Below are 5,655 nucleotides of genomic sequence, written 5' to 3' on the forward strand. Positions count from 1 at the left end.
ATCCATCATCCATCCATCCACCATCCATCCATCCATCATCTAGCCATCACCCACCCTCCTCTGTGTCAGGCCCAGGCTAGGCCTGGGTGAGCATGGCAGGTGGGCACCCTCTTTTCCTGGAACTCACTGCCCAGGGGCGAGGCCAGCCTGAAGCTCCCTTTATGTCAGCACTGACTTCCAGCAAGTCATGACGGGCCACCCCCTGGGCAGTCAGTGAGCAGAGCAGGCTGGGCTGTGTGGTGGCAGCCCAGGTACCCTCACATGCTGGAGTCAGAAGAAGGGACACACGAGGCTGGCAAGGGGCAAGGACCGAGGGTCCCCGGGGGCACATTGATGTCTTGATGCCGTGACCCGCATCTGCGTGAGGAAGGGTTCAGCAGGGCCCAGGAAGAGGCTGTGGCGGGGAGCGTGGGCCTGGGTGTCCAGCTGACAAGCGCTCCTGTGGTCAGGATGAGGGGTGAGGGCCCTCCCTTGTTCCTGCGACCTGACCTGGGGTGGGGACAGCTCCCAGCGCTGCAGGCCCAGCTGAGGGAGGGGTTCCCCAATTCCTCCAGCCGACCCCTTCTGCCTTTCAGGCTCCTCACCTTTCTCCCCTTTCCTGGGGTTTGGGATCAGTCAGGACCACCCAGCCCCCTCCTGCTTTCCTACTCAGCTTGGGGGCCCAGCTCCCCTCCCCTGCAACCCAGATCAGACCTCACCTCCAGCCAGGCAGCTCTGCGCCCTTGACCCCTTCCCTGTGCGAGAGAGAACCCAAGGATGGGTTCTGGGGCCAGGGACCTCAAACCGGCTCCTGCAGACCCAGCGGGGACAGCTGATCCCTTTCCAGTGAGTCCTCTGGCTGGAGTAGCCTGGTTACAATGACCTCGTCCCCTTTGGGGAGATGGCAAGGCTGAGGCCAGGCCATGTGGCCAGCAAGTGGCCACTTTATGTGACCTTGGCACGGAGGACAGGAGAGGGGAAGTCCGGCCCTAGCAGCTCCCAGAGCAGTGGTGGAGAAGGTGGGGCCAGGGCACCTCAGACCCCGGCAGGACAAGCCAGCGGCTCCTGCTCCTACAGCCGGTCGCCGGGGGTCCAGGTGGGGGCTCTGTGGATGTCCCTGGGTGCCGTGGGGCTGGTGGCGCCCTGAGCCCACATAGGGCACGTCACCTTTGGCATGTTAGCCAAGCTGGAATAGAGACATCGTGGCCCCAACAGCCCCATCTGCCACCTGCCAGGGGCTCTCTGTGGGACCCTGGAGCCCCCCCCCATCCCAGGGCTCAGTTTCCTGGAGGGAAATGGGGCTGGGTCTCTGCCCTCTGTCCCTCTGCTGAGTTGCTCTGAGGACAAAGGCAGATGACGACTAAATAGAAACAACATTTTGAGGACAGTGGAGGCCCCATTCAAATGCGGGGGGTTATTGTTTCTGCAGAGAAGAGCAGTCTCTGGGGGGGGCTCAGGCTCCCTGACTTGGAAGCAGCTGGTGCCCACTGCTGTGTGACAGGTGGGGTCACGTCCCTGTGCAGGCCACCCCTAAGCACCCCTGCTGGGCTCCCGCTGCTGTGACCCTACATGGGCTCAGTGCGTGCCCAGGGTCTAGACTGAGTCTGTGTCAGGGGTGGGCACCCTCAGCCGTGTCAGGCATCTGGGCAGGGCCCCGGTGAAGGCATGGAGACACCGTGGGAGGAACCCTGAGGCCAGAGCCCACTGTGACGGCTCGTGCGGCCACGTTCAGGAGCAGGGTCGGCGGCGGGCTGAGAGCCCCGGGGGCCTCTTGGGGCGCTCGTCAGTTGTCCACTAACAGGCCTGCAGGAGCCACACCTGCACGCACTCCGCCCGTTCGCACTCCCCCCGTGGCTGAGCAGATGGTCACATGAGGAGGGTCAGGCCGGCCAGTGGGAATGGCGCTCTGCCAGGAAAAAGGTGGGAAAATGAAAGCATGAAAGTGCTGGCGGCCAGCACAAAAGGCAGCGTGTGTGTGAGAAGCGCGGGTGGAGCCAGCGGACACGGTGGAGCTTGCCAGCTAGCGGGGTGAGGGGGCAGAAGGGTGTGGAGGCGCACTGGCCCCAGCCTGGGAACGGCTGCCCCATGGTCCCCGGGGGCGTGCGGCAGGGCGGCAGGGCTGTGGGACGCCAGCTGGGGCCCGCTGCTGCCCGGGGGCTGAACAGGCAGGCAGGGCTGGACCTGGCGAGGCAGCTCCGAGTCTGACCGGGGCCGAACCCCCTTCACGGCTTTAACCACGTGGTGTTGGGCAGGTCCTGCTGGGCCCTGTGTCCTCCTGGGCCCTGTGTCCTCCTCGGTGGGCCCGGGACCTGAGATGTGGATGGGTGTTTATGAGGCCGTGGTGCCCTTGTACACAGGTGTGCACAATAAATGTGTTTCCTCCCCGCTGCCCCGGTCTTGGCCTGCATCCTTCTCTGTACAGCTGACCCTGCCTCATCTCCCGGGAACTGTCCCTGGCCAATGACCTGTCCACATCATGCACCCCCCAGAAGCAGGGGTTTGCGTTGCCCTGCTGACCCCTGAAACCCAGGCCCAGGTGATGTCCAGACCTAAGCTTCCTAGGCCTCTGTCCCATCACGGCGAGGACCATGTGCAGCCTGCGGGCCGGCTCTGCCCCAGCTCCTAGAGAGGTGGCCCTGGCACCTCTGTGTCCTGGGGCAGCCCTGGCCCTTGACACCCCACCTCCCTCTGTTCCTCAATTCGCATCAGCTTCGGATTTGGTGCCGTGACTCCTGGCTCGGGGCCAGTGCCCATTGCTGTCCTTGCATTATGACAACCACTGCAAATACACAGCAGCCTGTGGGTGATACCAGGGCACTGGGCCCTCAGGACTGGAGGGGGGAGCCCAGGGCTGGCAGTGCCACCTGATGCATGGTGGCTGAGGCTCATCCAGGGTGGGGAGAGGGCAGAGCAGGCTGGCTCCCCAAGCCCACCTTGATCTTGGGGCCGGGCTCAGGATCCGCCCTCCCAGCCACGTGGCCCTTACGTCCCGGGCGGAGGGGCACTGGCCTGCCCGCCCCAGGAAACAGACAGCACATGGGTGAGGGAAGTTGCTTTGGGGACTAACCGGGGGTTGCAACCCCCCCAGGAGCAGGGCATGAAGATACCCTGTCTGAGTGACAAGTGTAGGGAAAGACCTCGTCTGTGTGGTGGGGTGGCCCTGGGCTTGAGTCCCCACCCTGCCATTATCGCCTGGGTGACGGGATGGGTCACTGAACTCCATGGAGCTGGGGCACTGATCTGCACCACGAAGGTCCTGGGTCACAGCCCACATGGGGGCCACTCGCCTGCTCCCTCCTCCAGGCATGGACTCCAGATGAAGCAGAGGAGGTGGGGTCCTGCCTTTGGGGCCCCTTTAGATTCAGGGACTTGCCCCCTTTGGCCCCCTCCCGAAGGGAGGACACGGCACAGTGTCTTCAGCCAGGCCTGGCAGAGAAAAGAGGGTTTTGCTGCAGAAAGGGAGACTTCAGTGGGACCCGGAGGAGACCCCCAGGGCCAAGTCTGCCAAACAAGCATCTGAGAGTCGGGGTGCTCTCAGCAAGCCCCCCCCCCCGATGTCTCCTGCTCAAAGCAAGCAGTTTTGCTTCTGGGTGCTTCTCAGTAATTGCAATAATAAATTGAATAATTAAGCTAAATCCACAGAAGAGAATTAAATATTAATTTCTAATAAGCTATTCAGTGTCACTAGCCACCCAGCAGGACGTGTGTGCACCCGGCCCCCCGAGCCCTGGCTGGTCCTCAGGACCCTCCCTTCCAGGGCCGGACCGACCCACACGCAGCCTCAGTCCAGGACGGCAACGCTCAGTGTGCCAGTGGGCCCGTGAGGCTGGCACCAGGCCCGTCACAGGCGGAGGACGTCTCCAGGGCCTGGTCTTGGGTCTCCCTGGCAGCTGACTTTCCCCATTATCAAGGGAGGGTGGCCAGCGCCATTTGGCAGAGCGGCAAACGGATGAGAAAATGACATACTGAGGGACACTGACAATGACGTGACGGAATCACAGTGTCCCCCTCAGGACCCTGGTGAGTCAGGCCCAGGCTCTGAGTGGCGCCTGAGCCCCAAGGCCCCTCGGCCACCACCGTGCAGCCCGGCAAGCGCCCCGGGTGGTCTGGCCTTGGTCCATCAAAAGGCAGTGCTGCAGGGTGGACCCTGAGTAGGACCTGGGCTCACTGCCACCCCTGAACGCTCCCTGGGCTGGGCGGGCACCACCCAGCTTTGTCCGTTACCGCACTGACCGCCCAGAGCCATTCACTGGGCAGCTTCTTCGTGAGTGCCCGTTGCCCATCTCCCTGCTGGCTTCATCTGGCTGGAAGGGACTGCACTCTCCTTGGGGCCGTCACGCTTGTCACAGCCCTGCGGCCCTGGCTAGGGCAGAGGGGCTTGTAGGTGGCCAGGGAGACAGCACACCGTGCCAGGTCCACCCCCGCTGCCAGGTGGTGCCCAGGTGTGCCAGGTGAAGGTCCTGCTTCCTCGGGGCCTCTGCAGGGACCTGGCCAGTGACCGCCATGGAGGGATCCCCTCATGGCAGCCCAGGGCCCCGGCGTCAAGGCCTCTGCTGCAGTAACCGCGGACTCCCCCTGTGTCCTCCAGCCGGGCCCCGGACGCAGGCAGCAGAGGGGAGCAGGATCTGCAGAGTGCAGCTCTGGAGAACGGCCGCAGGCAGGCAGAGCCTGTGCCAGAGGGACTGGCTCAGGGAGAGGGGTGAGGGGAAGGGGGTCCAGGATGACCTGTGGCTCAGGAGGGGAGACCACATCTGCTTTGATGCATTCCGTCCAAGCCCGGAGGCTCTGCCCAGCAGCCCTGCCGGTCCTCCCTTACCAAGGCCCAGGGCAGGGCAGCTTGGGGCGGGGGCACAGGGAGGGGCTGCCGGCCCGAGTCCCACCCAGCTGCCAGGTGTCCTGTCTTCCTTACCAGGCAGCTGTGTTGTTGGTCAGGCCGTCCGCAGCCTGAGGCCTCCAGACCCTCACCTTCCCATTCCCAGCCCCGAGGAGTCCTACTGAGACCCGTGGGGCTGGCGTTTTAGAGGATCCTGGAAAGGCCACGCTTAACCCCAGGGCTGGGCAAGTGCCGGAACCCCGGCTGGCAGCGGTGGCGGGGAGGGTGAGGGGGGGCCATGTCCGGCTTGGCCAAGCAGAAGCCCACCCTGCGTCTCACACAGTGCACCTTCTGGGTGGCCTCCTGGCACCACAATGGAGAGTCCCCCAGAGGGGCTGGGAGCCCCCGGCCCTCCTCCCCGCCTGCTGCAGCCCTGGTGTCATCGGCAGGGGCGGCCCAGTTCCCGGGAGCTGGGTGTTGTCACAGAGTCCTTGTGGCCCCGCTCTCCTGCCCTCTGTGCTCCTGTGAGGAGGCCCATCTGGCCTCATGACCCCGGGGCCTCAGCAGCCCGGCCTCCAGCCACCTTTGCCCACGGCCAGGCAGCGGGCATCGTGTCCTCACGGGCCTTTTTAGGGGCCTCCAGTTATTTCTTTTGTAAGTACATTTGTCATGTGTGCAAACCTCGTGCTTGCTTGCTGTAGACAAACGTGCACAACAGGGACAAGTACAGAGAAAACAGCAGAGCCAGTGGTCATCCCCGGTCACAGGATACAGGCCCCTGCAGAGCCCCGGGGGGTGGGGGGCAGCCCTGTGAGTCCAAGGGGCCGCTCCCTGGGGCTGTGGGAGGGCTGCCCAAAGCGGGG

At 64.2% G+C, this 5,655-nt stretch overlaps 1 protein-coding gene across 2 annotated transcripts in view; it reads left to right on the forward strand.

Annotated features, from left to right (window-relative positions):
- The window catches only part of TSNARE1 (t-SNARE domain containing 1), a 102,778-nt gene that overhangs the window by 96,238 nt on the left and 885 nt on the right, over positions 1-5,655 (forward strand). The window lies entirely within an intron of this gene.

This window comes from Hipposideros armiger, unplaced genomic scaffold, assembly GCF_001890085.2.
Source record: "Hipposideros armiger isolate ML-2016 unplaced genomic scaffold, ASM189008v1 scaffold_280, whole genome shotgun sequence".
NCBI classification, from domain to species: domain Eukaryota; kingdom Metazoa; phylum Chordata; class Mammalia; order Chiroptera; family Hipposideridae; genus Hipposideros; species Hipposideros armiger.